This window comes from Ursus americanus, chromosome 35, assembly GCF_024610735.1.
Source record: "Ursus americanus isolate L20-20 chromosome 35, mUrsAme1.1.p, whole genome shotgun sequence".
Taxonomy (NCBI): Eukaryota; Metazoa; Chordata; class Mammalia; order Carnivora; family Ursidae; genus Ursus; species Ursus americanus.
The window spans coordinates 17,255,345-17,277,692 of NC_142161.1; the positions used below are offsets into that span (position 1 = coordinate 17,255,345).

The 22,348-nt window shown below is 40.3% G+C and overlaps 1 long non-coding RNA gene across 1 annotated transcript; it reads left to right on the forward strand.

Moving 5' to 3' along the window:
* Positions 1–2,968: 2,968 nt before the first annotated feature.
* LOC148107122 (uncharacterized) lies at positions 2,969–6,908 on the forward strand. The gene is made up of 3 exons (XR_015723114.1): positions 2,969–3,219; positions 5,328–5,380; positions 6,739–6,908. It is a non-coding gene; the product is annotated as an uncharacterized LOC148107122 (long non-coding RNA).
* The last annotated feature ends 15,440 nt before the right edge of the window (positions 6,909–22,348 follow it).

Consider the following 22,348-nt stretch of genomic DNA (forward strand, 5'->3'; position numbering starts at 1 on the left):
ATAATAGAGATATTCATTAAATATTAATATCAAAGTAATAAAGAAAAAGTTATATCAATATTGATAACTGCCAAAAAAGCATTTCGTAAAATCGAACAATCATTCCCAATAAAAATCATTGGAAAGAAGAAAAAGACCCTTAACATTAAACACAGACACACAGAATTCAAAAATTAACATCAAATAAATTTGATAGTAAAACATGAGAAGAATTCCACTGAAGTGAGCCCAACACTAGGCTGCTCACTGTCAATGCTGTTATATCTTAGCCTGAACCTTCGAAAAAAGTAAAGAAGTCATCACAGACATACTGTGTTTGGTGTATAAATTAGAGAGACAGCATTGTTCATGGTCTGGGTCCGTTTTACAAATCCAGCAGTTTACCCAGGACCTGCGGAGGGGTATGGGATCGGAGGCGTCGTCAGAATTGGTCGTAGAAATCAGCGCGTCACCATTCACAGCCTCGACGGGGCCCCTGACAGCCGTGGGGCAGCCGTGCGGCTGTGCCTGGTGTAACTGTCATTTTGGTTTCACTGTAACAGACTTTGCATTTCCGCTTCTTCGGCTCAGATTAGAAACCCTGGTTTATCTTCTCAATAAGGTTATTGATCCCGCGTCAGTGTCTCAGCCAGTCCCAACCGCAGCACGCTCGCAGCGCCCGCTTTAACAATGAGCCCTACACGTGTTCTTCGCGCACAGTCGGGCAGAGAAGCGATACAGAATAGGAGGTGAGCCTACAGGTTCTCTAGAAACTGGCTGTCTGGATCCAGATCTTGGCTCTGCCACTTACTAGCTGGGTGACTCGGGGCTTGTTACGTAACCTCTCTGTGCTTCAGTCTTCGTCTATAAAATGGAAATGACAATATTAACAGCATCTACTTTATAGCTTTGTTGTGAGGTTTCAATGAGCTAAGTCAAGTGCTAGGAAGTGTTTGCCACTCCTCCTAAAGCTGTTGTAAAACGGGACCCAGCCAGGTAATGTAGCGCATTTGTGTATGACGCATAAACAGCCCCTCATACAACTTCCATAAACAACCCTCACTGCTGACCATCTTTTTTTATTTTTTAAGATTTTATTTATTTATTTGCGAGAGAGAAAGAGCGTGCGCGCACGAGTGGGGGGGGGGGCAGAAAGAAGAGGGAAAAGCAGGGTCCCCACTGAGCGGGGAGCCCAATGCGGGGGCTCCATCCCAGGACCCTAGGATGAGGACCTGAGCCAAAGGCAGATGCCTAACCGACTGAGCCACCCAGGTGCCCGTGACTATCCTGACCGTACCAGGAGGCAGGTCAAGATTCTCCTTCACACCATGTTATGGCCACAAGGGACATTAAAAATTGTATAATCTGACTGTTTCATTTCACAGACAAGGAAGCTGTAATCTAGAGAGGTGAGGCCACTTGCCCAAGCTCATGAAGTTAAATGGCAGCCAGTTCAGAGCAAATACGTCTTTGGTTATATAAAGAACAGAAATCTGAATGTTATTTTATTCCTGCAATGAACTTTAGGCTCCTAAAACAACAATAATAATGAATAATAAAACCACACCATCTTATTTCTTCTTGTGGGAGAGTCGAATGGGACATATTTTCTAATTCTAAATTTCTTGGAATATGTAAACGAAAGTAATGACATGCCGTTTTTGGATTTTCTTTACCACTTGTTTCTTTAAAGTTCTTAAAACTATGAATGTAAAATGGAATAGTTCTCTTATACACCTCTCCCTGGGTCTCACACAAGGTGAAACTCATTTAATATTTGATGAATGTCGAAGGGAAAGTCACTCTGTCACCTACAGTTCATGACATAAAGGTTAAATCCAGTTAAATCCAAATTTCAGAACAGGAAAATAAGCCAAAATTCTTTAGTAACAATCCTTCCCAACCATCACTTCCCAAGACTACATTGTTCCATGTCACACTCAATTTGCTTCCATAGTCATCACTTTTATTGCCATCCTTATTCTCCACTTTGGAAATTAGGATGCTGAATTCCAGCACAGGTTCCTTTTTAAATGTTTTATTAAACACCAGGGGCTAGCTTCTAACTGGTATATGAAGTGGTCTTAAACAGAAGCTATTTTAATGTTCATAGCTACATTCAATGTTAAGGGGCAGGAACTACAGTTTTCTATGAGAGGTCCGCCATTTATTATTTGTTAATTATGAAACTGGCGAAAGTAGGAAACAAAGCCAGATGATCAGTTGTAGTAATTTTGTACCGAAATTGCAAAACACGCTAGTCTAGCTCCCCGATTCCCTGGAGGAAACAATTTTAAAACCACTACCACAACCTGATGACAGCCTTGTCAGAAAAAAACCCGTGACTTACTCAGTGATGCTTGAAATCGGCCATTACAGAGTCATTCTTTAGGTCAATGTGTTCAGAGTTTGGTGAATTTTCAGAGTCACCTGAGTTCCTTGACCCCACCCGAGTTCTGCTCAATCAGTATCTTCAAAAAAGGGGTTTAGGAGTGTGTGTTTTTTCACAAGGATTCCAGATGTTCTGGGAGTTTACTATGTTTGAAAAGCTCCGTTTTGATTTAAGATTTATGTTTTCTCATTAAGGGGCACATCTCTGGCAAACTATAGAAATTCAGCTCTTTGGGGAGTTTCTGAACCTATATGATCCTATCCTAGCATGATTCTGCAGCAAGAGCTGTGAGTAACATTACTGAGGAAGAAAGAAGAGCATGGAAAGAGAGAAGACAAGCTTCCACAATAGTGCCCAACAGTAGGCCTTGGACCCACTCTTGATATCAGACAGGTAGGAGGAAACTAAACTCTACCCCGGGGAATACGCTCTGGGTTTCTTCTCTAGAACTCAGCCTTGTGTTATTTCTGAAGTAAAAATTACTGGGTTGTTTAAAGTCTGCATATTTTGTTGGAGTTTATGGTAAAATAAATTGCTTCTTTTTGCAAACAGCTTCTTTTTGGAAAAGGATAAGAGAATAAACTAATTTTTTTTTTAATTTTATTTATTTATTCGACAGAGATAGAGACAGCCAGCGAGAGAGGGAACACAAGCAGGGGGAGTGGGAGAGAAAGAAGCAGGCTCATAGCAGAAGAGCCTGATGTGGGGCTTGATCCCGGAACGCCAGGATCACACCCTGAGCCGAAGGCAGACGTTTTAACCGCTGTGCCACCCAGGCGCCCCAGAGAATAAACTAATTTTTGCGTATGTTTTAAGTGCACTGAGGATGTGAGAACCTGACTTCTCAGGTAAGTTATGCTCTAAAGGTGGTTTTTTCCTTGGTTTTGGAGGAAAAAAATAGTATCACGGTGCAAAATAGTTTCTAGTGCCTTGTTTTCTAAATCTGCATGGCATTCTATGTTGAAATCCAAAGCATATGCTTCCTTTTTGTGATTTTGGCAATCCAGGGTCCTGGCTCCCTTTAGACCAGGGCTAGGACATATGAGTGAACCTCTCAACACTGGAATGAGAGAATGAAGATCATACTAGAGAATCCAGCACAGTCTTTTGTAGTGACAAACACTGCACGGACAGTCTAACAAACACTGAGCACCTGTGTCCATGGCTGCACGTCCACAAGAATATCTCATCGTATTTGGACTTTTTATAATATGATAAAACCAGCATTACTTGTACATAATGTGTAAGAGGTCCATTTTGAAATGACTTGTGCTGTATTTTTTTAAAAATTATGATGCAGGCATGGGCTTTTTAAATTTTAGATCGTTATATCTAAATCTAAAAACTTACGGGGCGCCTGGGTGGCGCAGTCGTTAAGCGTCTGCCTTCGGCTCAGGGCGTGATCCCGGCGTTACGGAATCGAGCTCCACGTCAGGCTCCTCTGCTATGAGCCTGCTTCTTCCTCTCCCACTCCCCCTGCTGTGTTCCCTCTCTCACTGGCTGTCTCTCTGTCAAATAAATAAATAAAATCTTAAAAAAAAAAAAAATCTAAAAACTTGAACTTTCACAAGATGATTAATGCAGGTGCAGGGCTTCTCATTCAACATAACTTTTCTTTAAATTATAAAGAATGGAAAATGTCTTTTTAATTTTTAATTCTCTCTTTATCCTATGACTTGTGCTTCCCCTTGAATATATAAGATACTAAATAATATCAAGCTATACTGCTGAATGATAAATCAAAACCACTGAAATGACCTGAGACAACATGATAAAGAATAAATAGATAAGTGGGTGAAGAGATGGATGGATTTTAAGCAGGAAAGACTCACAATCTCTTTCACATTTCATCAGTATTACTGTACTGTTGGTGCAGAAAATGGACTCAAAAACAAAATAACTTGGTAAAGAAGGAACAGTGTCCTCCTAAAATTCATGTCATGAAAAGCATTCTGGGCAAGAGGACCTGTGGTGACCTCATTGATAGGCGACCTTACTCTGTGCCCTAGAGATGTGAAGACCAGTGTTTATATTTTATGGGGACTAGCAGGATCCCTGAGTTCATGCAGCAAATTCATGTTGTCTAAAGGATTTTCACACAGGTTTCTCTGACTCCAAAATCACAGCACTGTGTATGCGTGCTTTAGCGTGTTTTCCTATCCTACATACATCACATGGTATTCCAATTAAACCATGAACATGGGGAAAGCTGTTAATATTAGTAATTGACACATTATTACACAAACCCATTGCAAATAAGAATGATGTGACCAAATGTCAAAATTTTACTGAAAATTAGTATCGTCCTTTAACATAAATAATGAAAATCATCAAAGCAAGCACTGATCTTAATCTGAACTTGGCGGTTGTTTGTATTAACCGTGATGTTAAGTAAAAATATGTCTGAATGTCTAAGGTAACATAAATAATGTTTGTCAAGAGATTTTTCTCTGGGAGCAAAATTAAAAGTGAAAGGCTATCATTAGGTCTGAATCGTCTAATGTTGAAGTTATTTAAGAAAAGTAATATTTCTGTTCTGAGGGTGTAGGTGAGAAACATTTACAGCCACACTGATTTCCTTGCTCTATAAAATTATGTGAGTACATGCCCTTTACCGAGCAGATTTATATTATGGTAATATCATTATTTTTGTCATGAATATAATTATTCAAAGCTAGTCTTTCAGTCATGACTAATTTTATACTATAGTGACTCATATGTCTCACCATTAAATAAGGAAACATACATTTAGGTTTTAAAATATAACTAAAGCTAAAGATTTGCATAGTTAAATTTTAGTTATATTTCTGTTTACTGAGGTATGTTGAATTAAACATTATAAGTACAATTTATGAACTGTTTTGGCATTATTTAAGTGTGACAATGGATAGTGCCAGAGGTCTTTGTGCTGGGTTTACCCTCACGTTTATTTTTACCAATTTGAATCTCCTCTCAGCTGCTGAAGTGCCAACATCATGACTCGGTCACACAGACTGTTCTCAAAACCAGGTAATATGTTTTGTAATTCTAAGAAATAAGTGAGCCCTTTGGACTGATCGTTCTTGCCCCAAGAATCAAGGGTGGACCAGAAGTGCCCAGAGAGACACCGATTTCCACTCTAGGGGAAGTTGCCTCAAATGGCAGGGATTTTCTATGTATCTGTGAGAATGAAGTGAGCTCAATTTCTCACAGCTTCTCTGAAAAGGTAGAATAAATTTTACTGACTTCTGCACCTCAAAAGGGAAGAGAGAATGGAGATGGATCATTAAGGAGCCCACACTAGTTAATGATTGCTGGTCATTTAGCAACAGCTAGGTCTGTAGGTAGAGGACGTGCTGGGGGAGTGCCCTGAGTCAGGCTCCAATGTTCTGAGGCCCAGAAGCCTACCTGTGATGGAACATCCATAGGAAAACCAAGAAATGAACTGAAGAGTCTTACACCGCAGGAAAAGACCATCATTTCTTCCCTCTGTTGTATGATATATTTAATCACATGGACTTGGGTAAGATCCCAGCTCTGCCACTTGCTTATAACAAGTGACTCAAATACTCATGTTTAAAATAGAAGTAAAAATAATGCCTGCCTGTCTCATGAGGTCCATTAGGTTCTGGCTGACATGGAACCTACATGAAAGAAATGTTCCATTGATGTGAGCTCCATAGCTAACACAGAGATAATATTTCACCAGAAAAGCAAGCCATTCTCTTGCCTCATTTTGGCTTAAATTTCAGAAGGGTTTTGTGATTCATAAAAGGTGATGAGCTTGTAATAAAGATTTTGGACTATATTGGAGTTGTGCAATGATCTCCAGAGCAGGAACTTTTCTCTTTTTTTGGAATGGGTATGAGGCAGTTGCCAAACTACTCTAGTGAATGACTGTATCGGTAACATTAGGAGTATTATGACCATTTGCCTAAATCCATTTTGAATAACATTGCTTCATTGGACTACTACTATTTATTTAAAATAGGGCTAAAACTTTACATGTAGAAATTATTAAATAGGGAAATAGCACTTTGACATCTGCAGGTGGCTCTGCACTTACAGGTTAGGGTTTTGCCCCCTTTCAAAGACTCATGATGGGATCCACTGTTCAATTGCTCAGTCCGTTCCACTCCATTTTGGAATCATTGCCTATGAACTGCTTAACCATCCAGTAAATCTCTGTTGGCTCAACCAAGAAATAGGAAGCCCTCTTGTGGAGGAGTGATAAGGGCTCTTAGAGATGGTGCCGTTTTATCCAACCCTCCAATACACTGATAATGAACCAGAGACTTATTCAAAATCAGACAGTTAGTGGGCAGGGCTGAGGCTAACTCAGGTATCTCTTTTTTTTTTTTAAGATTTTGTATTCATTTATTTGACAGAGAGAGATACAGCCAGCGAGAGAGGGAACACAAGCAGGGGGAGTGGGAGAGGAAGAAGCAGGCTCCCAGTGGAGGAGCCTGATACAGGGCTCGATCCCAGGACTCCTGGATCACGCCCTGAGCCGACCGAAAGCAGACGCTTAATGACTGAACCACCCAGGCGCCCCAACTCTCAGGTACCTTACCCATTAGTCCAGTGAATGTCTGCTGCAGATATCCCAAAGTTTCTTGTGTGTCTTGTGTGTGTGTGTGTGTGTGTGTGTGTGTGTGTGTGTGTGTGTGTGAGACTGTTCAATATTTATTAATGTTTACCATATTTTTCTCCAGACTTCAAAGTAACATCTTTTTAATGTTTGAGTTCCTCAAATCTTTCTATGGTGTGTGTCACTTATTAATTTATTCATTAAATAAATATTTATTAAGTGCCAACTGGTACAGAAGTTGTTCTATATGTTATTGTCCTAGAATAATGAATGAAACAGACAGGAATCAATGGTGAGGGATTAGGGATGAAATTCTAAGTAACTTGGCCAGGTACAGACTCACTGAGAAGCTGATGTTTGAGTGAACACCTGAAGAAGAGGAGGGAGTGAGCCGTGTGGATATCTGGGAGAGGCGAGTTCTGGGAAGAGGAAATGGCAACTGCAAAAGTCCTGGGGCTGGAATATACTTGGTGTATTTGATGGTAGCAGGGTCCACGTGGCTGGAAGAGAGTAAGGCAGAGAGGGCAGAAGGCAATGGAGTCGGAGAGGCGATGGATGGGAAGACCAAATTTTGGGAAGATTTCAAAGGCTATTCAAAAGATTGTGGCTTTTACTCTGAGTGAGATGGGGAGCCACTGGAAGGTTTTGAGCAGACGCATGACAGAATCTGACTTGTGTTTTAAACTGATCCCTTTTGGACACTACATGGAGAATAGACTAGAACGACAAGGGCAAAAGCAGGGAGACAGTAAGGAAACTAAAAAAGGTGGTTTGGGCCAGAAGGCTAGCACTGATAAGTGGTTTATTTACTGGCTAACTTATTGATGGATTAGATTTATTTAAAAAAAAGAGAAGAGCCAAAAGCTTTAGCCGGGTTAACTAGGGGACTAGAGGACTGGTGTGGCAGATTGTTCTACTGCTTACCAAATATTTCCATCTCCTTCAATGTAGAGTCCCTTCCTGTGGGAGAATACTGCACATCTGTCTGATTGAAACTGGGAAGCCATGTGACTTGTTTGACCAATAATAAGTAAGCAGGAGACTTAAGAGCTAGCATTTGGCATGCCGTGGCACTCTTTCTTCAGCTCCAAAGCCAGCAATGCTCCACCTAAACGCTGCTCTGTTAGTTTGGCTTCTGGAGGAAAGCCAACGTGGATTGTATCTGAAGAGATATACTGATGATATGTAGCAAGAAACAAACTTTGTTGGAAGCCAATAAAATATTCAGGTTGTAGCATAACCCAGCATAGCCTGACTAATAGAAATGCAGTTAGCGTTCACTGAAATGAAGATGTCAGCTATAAGCTCAGGTTATAGGTATGTTTGGAGTGACCAGGAGTTCAGTTTTGGTGAGTGAGATTCAAGATGCTTTTTAGATAGCCCAGTTCTACTGTTGAGTAGCTAGTCAGATGTAAGGCGCTGAAGTTCAAGGGAGTATAAGCTAAAGATAGACATTTGGATGTCATCAGCCCAAAGATTGAGCAGAATTACCAGTGGCGTGAATGAATAGGTAAGAAGTCCAGGAACTGAGTATTCCCACCACTAACAAATAAGACTGAGAAGTGTAGCTAGTAAGATAGGAAGATGACCAGGATCTGAGCTATCCTGGAGCAAAGTGAACAAAGTATTGCAGGAAGGATCCTTTGTGTCCTAGGGTACTCATAAGTCCGGTGGGGTCAGGACCAGGAATTGACCTTGGGATGCAGCTGCTCCTGGCACGATGTCCCATAGCTTCTCGTTCAGTGTGTCCAGGATAAAGGATGTCAGCCCTCACCAGATATGCAACCCTGTGTGATCATCGCTTCATTTAAGTGCTGAGAATATGGTCCTCTAATCTTTAATCCTTGCAGGGGAGGGGGAGAGCTACTCTGACAGTACTCATAGAGGTAATCTCTGATCACCTACTCCTCTCACTTATTGTCTCTTATCATCCAGAAACTTATTTTTCCACCATCACAAAACATTCCCCTTCCCTCCTGCTATAGATTCAGCTTTCATTCTGACATCCTCTCCAGTTTCACTTCTTCCTTCCTTCTGCTGCCCCTTCTTCTCTGCCTCGCCTTAATACCTATTGGTGGTCAAGGAAAACACATGATTTGAGAGATGGGCAGTGGAGGGACACTGGGAAAGATAAGGATGAGAAAACCTCTCATGTGCCATCTCTGAAAAATACTCAACAAGGAGCATTAGAGGGTCTGGCTGTTCTATGTGTAATCAATGATCTCACCCCACCCATCCTTCCAGTCTTTGTCATTCTCGCCCCATGACAGTGCTTCTTCTCTTCTCCCCTCAGATCCCCTCCCTGTAGTGTCCCTGTTCCAGGTCAGTGGAACACAGCCAGTAGCTTGAACCTTCAGGAATGTGCAAGGCTACAGTCTGGAACAGACCTTGTCTAACATTGTGAAGTACATATGCACCAGGCATCCCAATGTGCAACTGAGAATCCATTTTTATCTAACACATTGTTATTTATGTATGAGTGCTCAGCACTTGCTCGTGCCCTAGGCTGATTAAGCCCCTCCTGAAGGCATCGGCACAGCTGTGGCACAAAAATGAAAAGGAAACCATCTTTTCTTTAGATATACTTATCTAAGATGATTCCAGTCAGAAAATTTAGAGGGTTATTTTGATTGTTGAAAGTAGTACATTTTGTGTCACTTAAAAAAGGCAACATTACCGTGAACACGTGTAAGGGGATCGTCGTGTTGGCAGTACATAGGTCCCGAGCGGGATTCAGCCATACCACACTTCAGAATCTTTTCTGTGGGTAGACCTGTGGACCAAACCCATGTAAAATAGTATCTACTTGGGAAAAATTTATTCTGAGCTCTAATGAATTGATTTAGAAATCTTCTAATGAATCAATTTACAAATTAAAAAGTTTTAAAAGACTAACGTTAATCTATACAATGTATTATCTTTTCATTTCAAATGACTTGAGATTACTCAAAGGCCGTTGGTAAGAAATTCTTTTTCTTCTATAACATTTATTGTTGCTGCACAAGTATTTATCTTTAGAACTGTATTGTTCTTATCCAAAAAGCCACTAGTCCCTTTTCTAAACAAGGCTCTTAAAGTTTAATTTAAAAAGAACAGACCAAATTTTAATGGTTTTTGTTTTGAAAACTATTCTCTGATGTAACTGGGAATTTCTTGGGTTGCTGTAAATCCATGGCTAGGAATGAGTAGCTTATATAAACTTCTGTTTTCCTGTCAAATTCTTCCATTGGCCTAAGTGACATGGAATCACTTTTCAGTCACGAGTGTCCTCAACTAAGACAGGGTCCAGAGATCAGAACTTTCTTGGCTCAGGACAACTGCCGAGGTGATGCAGGCATGAGCCTGGGTGGGCGGGATGATGGTGAAAAGCCACTTCTATCTGCTCCTCCTACCCACTGAGAGAAAACTGCCAGCAATACTTCAAGTTTCAAAAAAGATCTCAATTCATTCCCAGCAGTGAATCGGTAAGGCAGGAAAATGGTAGAATCTGATAGTCGCATAGGCACATGAATTTCATGGAAGCAGATGTCATTAATTAACAGAACTAATTATTCTTAAGGTTTGGGCCTCAAGCTCCCATTCGATCATTTTTGTTTGTTTTTTTTTTAAATCATTATGAAGATCTATACACAATTCAGTTCATACCTGTTTTTCAATAACTGGGACTTAAACTGGTTTTTGGCCGCGATATTTGAAATGCTTTGATGACGGGTGATGGGAGGAGGCAGTCGCTGCATCCCTGATTTGCAGGTGCACATGGTGGGCCACGTAGTAATGGGTCCAATAACCTGTTAACGCTGCGATGAGTCTCTTCTATAGCTGCGTATTCTTTCAAATTCGAAGCATGACGTTCTCTGTAAACTGCACCTTATACAAGTCTATGGTCATATAAAATGAAATAATAGAATTGAGTTTTCTTTACAACACATTTATCTCATAGAAATTTGAATCTTACAGCAATAACAAATGGTTTTATCAAAATATGTCAAAATATAAAAGATTTAAAATTGAATAGAAGTGCTTGAGGGTGTGAATGTGTATCTCCAAGTAGCCTCACTATGGTACCGTATGACCCATTGCTTCAGACATCAGATTTTTAGATCTAAAACAAAATTAGGAATTAGAAAGTAGGCAAAAATGCCTCTTGAGATGAATGCCTTAAAGCCTTGTGCTTTCCCTGTTGTAAGAGGACACATTAATCTGCCTCACTCAGTCATGCAGCTACCAATGTTTACCTAACATCTACGATATGCCAGACATCACACGGGGGTGGATTAAGAAACTCTGTAGTCAAGAATCTCAGAGTTAACTGGGGAAATAAATAGGATCGAATAATTATGATAAAATGTTAAAGTTATATAATTAAGGTATGTATTAAATTCTAAGAAAGAATAAGAGAAGTAGTTAATTATGTCTGGGGAAGGCTTCACACAGGAGATAATATTTAAATGGAGGCTTAACTAATAAGGAAGCATTTGGAAGACAAGGAGAAAAACAGTTGAAATTTCAAGCCACAGCAAGAATCTAGCACAAGGTGTTTTCCTCAGAGAAGGTCAAGAAATCTTTGTGGCTTGGGCTCTGGGTGAATGTATGGGGCAGAGATTTTTTCTAATAGTAGTAAATAAAGAGTAGCATTCTCTCCTAAGAAATCATCCATCATTCATTCACCAGATCTTCACTGAGTATCACCAAAGAGTCATTAAATGGAATTCTTAAGCAAAAGCCCTGTCCTATGTACCAAAAGTGGATTTGCCTCTTGTCCAAGTGTTTCAGCTCAGATAAGGACATGATATGCTGTGTGTTAGCTGACCAGCCTGGGGGGTGGACAGGGTTGGGGGTAGAAGGATACAAACTGAGAACAAAAGTACCGTGGCCTGGAGCAATGCATTATAGGAAAATGCAGCTGAACTCACCTCATAGACCCTGGGGACCTCACCGCATCATCGTACAGTACAATCATTCATATTCATCGTGTTCCTCTGAGTCATCAAGAAAAAGTTACATCATAGAATTCGATAATCAGAATAGGGCTTAGAGGTCAGCACATCCCCTCCATCCCAAATCACTGCTGAAAACTAAGATCTAATTTCTTCTCTCTGGCTAAAAGTGAAACAAATTCCAGTATTTTTGAGGCAGTTAGTTTACTCTCATTTTAGACAGCTCTGAGGGTGGTAAAAATCTCCATATGTTTCCCCGAAATCTGGCTCCCTGTTAATTTCTTCCCACGGGAAGTTCCTGAGCGGATGGGATAAAACTGCTATCTTCTCTTCCAAACTTGGGAATTCTAGTTGATGTTGGAGAAGCAGATGGGAAAATATGTCTGTGGGGGCTTTCACCTCTTTAAGATCTCTGAGGGGCGAGGAACTTTTTAAAATACTGAACGACACAGCAGTACCCACTACGGGTGTCCTGTTGCATGTTTTATGCCTGACGGCCCAAATGCCAAGCTACGGCCATGCCAGCCAGGCTCCACAGCCTTGTGTCTCCTGAATATTTATGAATACAGTTCGCGGTGATATTTTCCCTCCTTGAGGATGCAAAACCTGTGTGCCAGAGTGACACACAGCCGTTCGGAGGCCCATCCTAAGATTGTCTTGCATAATTCATAAACACAAGGGAGAGATTGCAGAGCTCTTCCTGGAATAGCCGTGGAGCTCACCTAGAGCCAGAATCTCCTTCGGTGATGAGAGAGGGGGTAGAACTAGCCTTAGGTGTGCTTTCAGTAAAAGCACTGGGGTCACCTATGCAAATCAGCTGTGATTGCTGGCTAAGCTCAACTATCTTCTAATTTTTCCTGATTTGAATCAACTTAAGGATTCTCTTCTCTCTTTTGACTTATTTACATTCATGGTGCTTCTGATCAAGTTTGTGAAGTGGATGCGTTGTACTCTTCGAAAAGCTTTCAGCACGCTATTCTCTCCAACGTGTCTCTTGGGCCCTTCCGCTGCCTCTGGCCGCTCAGGAATGTGCCTCCCCTTCACCCGCAAGTACCTCAGTGGGCCGGGCTAGCATTTCGGTCAGTGACTCAGTCAGCTACCTAATGCTTGAGTCTATATAATATGTCAAGCGCTGAGCTAGGGTGTAAGAGTAACCGATAAAACAAATCCCTCTTCTCAAAGGGCTTACTAGTCTAATGGCACAGGTGGATAAATAAGTGATTTGAAAGGTGCATGATGGATATAATGACTGAAAGATATGTGAGGTGCTAGAAGGAATCTAGAGAAGGAAAAGTTACCTGCAAGATTTTCTAGAGGAAAATCTGAGACCTGAGGATTAGTCCCCATAATAACCTCAAGAGGCAGGTACAATTATAGTTCCTGACATTTTTGTATTATGCCCATTTTGTGTCAAAGGAGGCATCGCAGGTCTTTGAGGAAAGAAGGAGACTGAGTACTCTAACCTCTTATAAGTATGATAGTCCAATTCTACTGAGCATTTAATTCAACAAATGGGCTTCTTCAGACACCATACTCTGGCAGAGACTGCTAATTGTTCTTTTAATGACAGAACTCTCACCTCTGCTCTACGTCCAAGTTTGAACAGGACACATGGCCACCTCCTTAAAGACTACATTTTCTAGCTATTCTTGCAACCAGGAGTGATCACGTCATAATGTTCAGGGCAACGGGATGTGAGCAGAGTATTGTGTGAAATTTCTGGTCATGCTTTAAAAAGAGACGTATCCCTCTCCCCTCCCCCACATCGTATTTCTTGCGCCCTTGCGCGCAGCTGGAGGTGTGGATGGTTTGAGACAGCTCCAACCGTGTGGGTAAAAGCAGCCCCAAGAGGTAGTGGAATGTGACCACAAGCAGAATCTGGGTCTCTAGATGGCCTCCTGAACAGGGCAGCCTCTTTGTCCTGGATCATTACGTGAAAGCCATGGTATTCTGGCGTCTGTTAAAATAAAATAAAATGGAGATCGGGACTTGAAAAATCCCTCAAGGAGACAAAGCCATTCAAGCCATGTAAACAAAGCTAAATCTAGATTATTTCACAAACATAAATGAAACTAAACTTAGGTTACTTCTTGTAAATGCCTCTGATAATCATAAAATAAACTTTAGTTATCGTCCTGAAATGGTGCAAGATAATCACTCTTAACTAATTCCCCACCATCTGGAAACCCACATTGTAATAATCAATCATTGTAAAGTTGAAATACCTTCCTCAATTTCACTTCATAAGCCATCTTACAACATCATGCCTCTGAACTTCACCTCAGCTTTGGAAGACTCCCAACTGGTGAACTCTTCTTTTGTACACAGTAAACTCTTACTAAGTACTATTTTACTGATTTGGTCTTATTTTTTACTGTTCCTGGATTTTTGACAGATCTTATGATACAATATATTAACCTGTACCCTAACTAATAAAAATAATTAATTGGCTTCCAATGTTTTTCCTCCAATAGAAAGAGAATTAACATTTTTTAAGGATTTTTTTTTGTCCCTGTAATAGCTATTAATCATTACCGACTAAGAAACAGACGTTATGATTCTAATTTTATTTTCCGTATAATTCTGGTTCTGGAGAAAGATAAGCTGGCCTTCCAAATGTAAGTGTTCTGGGTTCACACCATTATCTTGCAAGGTTGGTTATTGTCAATCCACCTCTGGGTGCTAGTGTGAACAAAATTTAGTTTCTCACCCTGCAAGACTCAGGGCCAGACTGGACTATGGGGTAAAAACCAAAGCAAAACAATAAAACATGTACGTTTTCTTGTAAGACAGCTAACCCACCTTTCCTTGATGGACCAGGTCAACTTCACCTAAGGTTATCCAGATCACTGAGTAGTCACTATGAGGGCTATGCTTTTAACTTTAATTTTCTATGTCAATAAAGCAGAAATGAAGAAGAGACAAATTGTATTAGTAAACTCTCCATTAAAATCATTTTTTTCACAACAAAAGCAAAGATGAGATTTGGCCTGATTCTCTGAATGGCGTGTTACTATTTTCTGCACCCCAAGTTTGCACGGCATTGTGATCTTTAGCTCCTTTTTTCCTTTGACTTCTTGTTTTAACTTGTTCTTTTTTGGGGCCTCGCTATTGGGTAGGCTACAAGAGAAAGGGCGAAGTTATTTACGTCAACTTTTAGTTATAATAAGGTAATGTGTTTTATTTGGCAATAAAAGCTGGACAGCAGCTGGCAGTATAAATTCATTTTCAAATAGTCTTGGCAAACAATTGAATTCAGCCTCCGCAACAAAACTTGAGCAGACCTCAAATGGCTGCTTTGGGGCCCACTGAAAATTTTGATGTTCTGAATTACTCTTCTTAGGATTCACATGCTGTGAGACATTCATTTTATTTTGCGGTAAAACAATACAGAGAAGTTGTATTGGAGTGTGGTGTTATTGACCAGGTACGGGGCCCAAACCCATGGCAAAATAAGGTGTCTCTCTACTCTTATCACACTTAAGAACAAGAGTTTTGTTGACATTCTTGCATTACTAAAGAAGCTCCATCAATCACTGTTCAGATGTTTAAATATTACAAATAGACACAGCGTAGCTTACAGTGCATCGTTTTACCATCTGTCTCATTGAAGAGCATTTGAAAATGTTTTATATGCTGTGTAATCTTCTATTATGGGGGAGGGGTCCCACCAAAGACTCTTATTTACCTCTCAACGGAACTAAATTTGATAATTTTAATGATCCAGGAGAAGGATTTAGCAAAAGAAATTGTATTGCTGATTTTTTCCAATCAAAGGAGCAGCGTTTAACATACAGCAATGCTCTTACCATTTGAATCAGCAAAGCAGAGATATATTCATTTCAGAAAAGCAAAAGTCCATGCGGACATATCACACCCTGATCATTTTAGAGAGAGTTATGTCTGTGCTCTTCTTGAAGAGTCAAGGAAGGAGAATACAGACACTCAAGAGCATGCCATTCAAAATCCAGTAGGATGAACAGCAGCACCCGAGACGTGACAGTCATTACTTATATTACAATAAATAGCAATAGATCCCTGTAAGACGCATCTGCAACAATATCATTGATGACTGTGAACTCTGAACCAAAAGTAGACCCAAGTTGGCTATCCGTTATTGACTGAGTTAGGTTTCATAATTTTATTTTCAAAACATCAGTTGTCAAGTTGCTAGAACCAATATTAAAGATGAAGATCTGTAAGAAGGCTTTTCTTTTTATGATGAAAATCTTAAGAAGGTTGCTGAGAGCTTCACTGTGAGCATACATTTTCTTTACGAGAGAGCTTCAGTTTGTTAAAGCAAGGACATAACACAAAGGTTTTTGGAAATAACAGATCACCCAGACCACCGGGAATATGGAAGACATCTACACTAGTCAAACAATTGGACTATGGGAAGTTGTCATTGTATTTCCCAAGGATTTCTTTTGTTGCAGAAAAATAATCAGACTGGCGAGAAACCAAGTGACACTCAGAGAAGTAGGAGAACTTGGGTTTATTTTACCCTGGTGGACCCAGAGGAGCTCACACTCGAAGTTCTGGGCCTAGGGCAGGGGGATTACAGAGGTTTTATAGGGGAGTGCAGGGGGTCAGGTTTCAAGGGCTATGCTGACTGCTGGTAGGTGAGTTTAAACTGAGGGGGTGGTTGCTTTAGGCGGGAACCGTGGTCAGCGCAGGGAGCTTGTGGCAGGGAGCCTGTTTACAGAAGCAGAAACGGTTATCTCTTGCTCCCAGTGGGTCTTCCGGTTATCTCTTGCTATTTCTAGTAACTTTCCATCTTATGGGGCCTGCCGGCCTATGCCTGCTCTGGGTAATTTTCCTCTTCACTTTGAAGAAATGAAAACCTGTTATAAAAGTGAACTAGTATCATTGTAGTCATCAAAATCCAGTCTTTCCACCAACTGAATGCTAGAAATTGATTTTAGTTAGGAGTGCCTGGGTGGCTCAGTCAGTTAAGCATCTGCCTTCTGCTCAGGTCATGATCCCAGGGTCCTGGGAACCAGCCCTGTGTTGGGCTCCCTGCCCAGTGAGGAGCCTGCTTCTCCCTCTCCCTCTCCCTCTGCTTCTCCCCCTGCTTGTGCTTTTTTTCTCTCTGTCAAATAAATAAATAAAATCTTTTTTAAAAAATTAAAAAGGAAGCATAAATATTGGATTCAAACTAGACTCAAACTTTCATGTATCTGGTGGGTTGCAGCAATAGTTTTGGAATTAAAACTTCTCTGAATGCAGAGGTGAAAGAAAAGTTCAAATAAGTAGAATTTATAAATTTATCCACTTTTAAGAAAAAGACCTTTACAAGAGAAAAAGAAAAATGGAGCTTCTTGATTCATAACCAATATTCAGGCAGTTTCTAATGTGTGATTTCCTGCCAAAAAAAAAAAAAAAGAAAAAAAGAAGGTCCACGTGCTTCAAAGAAAGAAAGGCAGAAACTATACGCCTGTTATATGCCAGACAGTGTGTTAAGTAAACACTTACATAGTTATTACATTTAATCCTCAGAATAATCCTAGGAGGCAGAAATTATCACCATTTTGCAAACAAGGAAATGGAGATAGACAGCGTCTATGTAATGCTCAGGATGATAGGTAGAAATATAAGAACTGAGGCTCAAAACCAGGGCTATATGATCCCAAAGTCCATTTTTTCTGCTATACCCCAAACTGAATGTTGGTATATATTGGCTAGACAGTAAAAATGACTTCATACAATTTTATTTAAAAAGTTAATAGAGTAGAACCCTTTTTACCAAGCTGGAGAGTAAAAGAAATGTAACACTGAATTTGCAGCTATACTCATTGGGTTATTTGGTCTATTTTTTAATTTTTATTTAAATTTTAGTTAGTTAACATAGTTATACAGAAAATATTGGTTTCAGGAGTAGAATTCAGTGATTCATCACGTATATACAACACCCTGTGCTCATCCCAACAAGTGCCCTCCTTACTACCCACCACCCATTTAATCCATTCCCCCCCATCCACCTCTTCTGCAGGAACTCTTAGTTTTTTCTCTATCCTTAAGAGTCTCTATGGTTTGTTTCCCTCTATCTCTTTGTCCCCCTTCCCATATGGTCATCTATTTTGTTTCTTAAATTCCACGTATGAGTGAAATCATACAGTATTTGTCTTTCTCTGACTGACTTATTTTGCTTAGCATAATATCTAGCTCCATCCATGTCTTTGCAAATGGCAAGATTTCATCCTTTTATATTCATTGAGGTTTTTTTTTAATGTTTTTTTATTATATTATGTTAGTCACCATACAGTACATCCCTGGTTTCTGATATAAAGTTCGATGATTCATTAGTTGCGTATAACACCCAGTGCACCATGCAATACGTGCCCTCCTTACTACCCATCACCGGTCTAACCCATTCCCCCACCCCCCTCCCCTCTGAAGCCCTCAGTTTGTTTCTCAGAGTCCATAGTCTCTCATGTTTCATTCCCCCTTCTAATTACCCCCCCTTTCTTTATCCCTTTCTTCCCCTACCGATCTTCCTAGTTCTTATGTTCTATAGATGAGAGAAATCATATGATAATTGTCTTTCTCTGCTTGACTTATTTCGCTTAGCATTATCTCCTCCAGTGCCGTCCATGTTGCGGCAAATGTTGAGAACTCGTTCTTTCTGATAGCTGAGTTATATTCCATTGTGTATATGGACCACAACTTCTTAATCCAGTCATCTGTTGAAGGGCATCTCGGTTCCTTCCATGATTTAGCTATTGTGGACATTGCTGCTATGAACATTGGGGCGCATATGGCCCTTCTCTTCACTACTTCTGTATCTTTGGGGTAAATACCCAGTAGTGCAATGGCTGGGTCATAGGGTAGCTCAATTTTTAACTTTTTAAGGGACCTCCACACAGTTTTCCAGAGTGGCTGTACCAACTTGCATTCCCACCAACAATATAGGAGGGAACCCCTTTCTCCACATCCTCTCCAGCAATTGTTGTTTCTTGCCTTGTCAATTTTTGCCATTCTAACTGGCGTAAGGTGGTATCTTAGTGTGGTTTTGATTTGAATTTCCCTGATGGGTAATGATTTTGAACATTTTTTCATGTGTCTGTTAGCCATTTGTATGTCATCATTGGAAAAGTGTCTGTTCATAGCTTCTGCCCATTTTTATTGAGGTTTTTAAAAAAGATTTATTTATTTATTTGACAGAGAGAGAGTTCGACCATGGGGAGGGGCAGAGGGAGAGGGAGAGAATCTCAAGCAGACACCGCTGAGCATGGAGCCTAACCTGGGGCTCAATCTCAGGACTCTGAGATCATGACCTGAGCTGAAATCAAGAGTCTGACACTTAACCAACTGAGCCACCCAGGCACCCCTATACACATTAAGTTTCATTTGGTCTCCAACGTCTACTTCTTTTTTCTCTCCTCCATCCTCCTGCAGGCCCTCTGACCCCACACACCAGCTCAGCCCCACACTCATTCCTAGGACTAGTCCTGGCCCTAGTTGGGAGAGGTGTCAGGAATATAGCCAGAAATCTGCGTGGGGGAGATAAAGTAACACACAAAGATGTCCAAATCCTATCTCTAAAACCTGTAAATATGTCACCTTGTATGGCAAAAGGGGCATTGTAAATGAGATTAAGGATTGTGAGGTGGGTGGATTATCCTGGTTTATCCAGGTGGGCGTAATGTCTTCACAGGGGTCTATATAGAAGTGAGGAAGGATAGGGCACCTGAGAGGCTCAGGCAGTTAAACATCTACCTTCAGCTTAGGTCATGATCCCGGGGTCCTGGGATCCAGCACCACATTGGACTCCCTGCTGAGCAAGGAACCTTCTTCTCCCTCTCCCTCTGCTCCTCCCCCCTGCTCATGGTCTCTCTCTCTCTCTCAAATAAATAAAGAAAAGATTTTAAAAAAAAAAGGGAGAAAGGACAGTGAAACAGACTCTCCTTGTTGCCTGCAGAAGTAAAGGAGACTTGCCAATACCTTAATTTAGAATATTTGACCTCCAGAACTAGAAGATAATAAATCTGTATTGTTTAAAGCTACTAAATTTATGGTAATTTATTATAGAAGCAACGGGAAAAGAATACACTGGACCTATACCTCAACTTCCTTTTGTTAATCTTGGCTCTGATTTTGTGCTCCAGTTCTGTAAACATGTCTTTGTTTTAGTCCCAGTATCTGAGTCTGCCTTGCTCAATATCCCGGATCTTACTCTTTCCAGACATTTCTCTTTGCTGAGGGACTTAAAAATCAAACGAAGCTGGAAAAAAGGAGGTACTTATTATTACACATTTCCCAATGAACAAGTGATAAAAGCAAAATAAATCATTGTTCTGTATATTTTGTTGAGGACAGTCAATCTTAAGCAACTTGAGCTTTGTTTCCTAAGATGTACTGAAGTGTTACTATTATTATTTAGGTGAGAGTACAGTGTGCATAAACATGGGTATAGAGTAAGAGCTGAGACACAAAGGCCCGCTTCAGAGGGAGGCTTCTGCTTGGATTTTTTAAGCACTTTCTCCTCTTAGGCAACAGGCAACTGGGGTCTGAGCTAACGCTGGGCTGGGGGTTGGAAGTGGGATAGCCAAGTTTCCAGAAGAATATATGGTGGCCAATCTTAGGAAAAGACATCTCCGTTTATTTTTGTGTTCCTGGAGCTAAACACAGCACTTGACCAATAGTAGTGTGCCATAAATGTTGGGTGAATTGAATTAAATTGAATTGCATTACATTTTAGCCTTTATTATTATATTAGAGTAATTATAGTATAGTGTAGTGGGCAAAAGCATCGCTCTGGAGTGAACTGACTGGGTTTGCATTTTGGCTCCGTCTCAAGCTCCTCACTTGCAGAAAGGCAGTAATAATAGTACCTGTCCTTAAAGGTACTTTGTCCTTTGACCAGAGGAATCAGTACAACTAAAGCATTTCACATAGTCTGGGGCATATATTAAGCACTCACATTATATTTGCATACTCCATTGTGTATACGTATGTATATAAATATAGACCCACAGAGATTTTCTTATATTTGTATACACTTATACTTATCAAAGGTCATATTTATTCCTTTGTAAAGTACTAGACTCTTTGCTAGATTCTTTTTTTAAAAAAAAGATTTGTTTATTTTAGATAGAGCACATGTGCAAGAGCACGTGAGCAAATGGAGGGCAAAGAGAAGGAGACAAGCAGACTCCCCACTGAACAAGGAGCCCGACAGGGGGCTGGATCCCAGGACCCTGAGCTGAAACCAAGAGTTGGATGCTTAACCAACTGACCCACCCAAGCTCCCCAACTCTTTGCTAGATTCTATGGATACAAAGGTGAAAAAGATATTTCCTTGCCCTCAAGGAGCTCATGAATATGTGCCTTATGAGTGTGTCATCCCCCCCATCAAGATGGAAGTCATTCCAAGAAAATGTTTGTCACATGTTAAAAAAAAAACAAAACAGTAGAAATTTCAAGAAAACTGGGTTCTAGTCTTAGCTCCTCAATACTTCTTCAAGTCTTGCATCTATGATTTCTCTAACTATTCAGTAATATTAATTGAACTTAGTTAAGCAACTAAGAAAATACACCCATATGGGACAAACCCAGATATTAATACAAATGAGTTATTTGTAAAGAACTGCTGGCTAGAAAGACCATTTGAGGGGACTCCTGGGTGGCTCAGTCAGTTAAGCATCTGCCTTTGGCTCAGGTCATGATCCCAGGGTCCTGGGATCAAGCTCCACGTCAGGCTCCCTGCTCAGTGGGAGTCTGCTTCTCCCTCTGTCCTCATCCCCCTTGTGCTCTCTCTCACTCTCTGTCAAATAAATAAATAAAATCTTTAAAAAAAATAAAAAGAAAGACCATTCAAAGTCATTCTTACTTGAATAAAGTCTTATCTCACCTCCTCCAGACTTAGAGATTACCTTTTTAAAATTAAATGGCTTGCTTACATATTTTCCAAAACCTGCAGAAAATGGGAAATTCTAAATTGGAATAAAAGCAACTTACCTTTTCCATTTACAGAAGTACATTAACTGTGTACATGTATTTGTGTATGTAGAGATCACCCATATAGTCCTCAACCGGGGTAAGAAATAGAGCCTTTGTCAACACCTTAGGTGTTCCCTGTAAGCCCCTCCCCAACCACAGTCCCTCCTTCTCCGCCACTATCCTGCCATTTGTAATAAACATCCTCCTGGGTTCTTTACAGATTTCTAGTTTTATCACATATTAGCTTTGCTTGTTTGTGAACATGATGTAATTGAAACTTGCTGAATAGATCTTTCCCTGACTTGATTTTTTGTTTTGGAGATTTGATTGTGTTGTGTGTATAGCTACAGTTCATTCATTTTCACTGCTGTTTCATTGTGTGACGATATCTTAATTTATTTATGTCCTGAACGTCTGTCTTTTGGTTACATTAATTGAAAATATCTTCTTCCAACTCTATGTCTTATATTTTCACTCTTTTTACGATGTCTTTGGATGAACAGAAATTCTTTAATATGGTTGATTAAT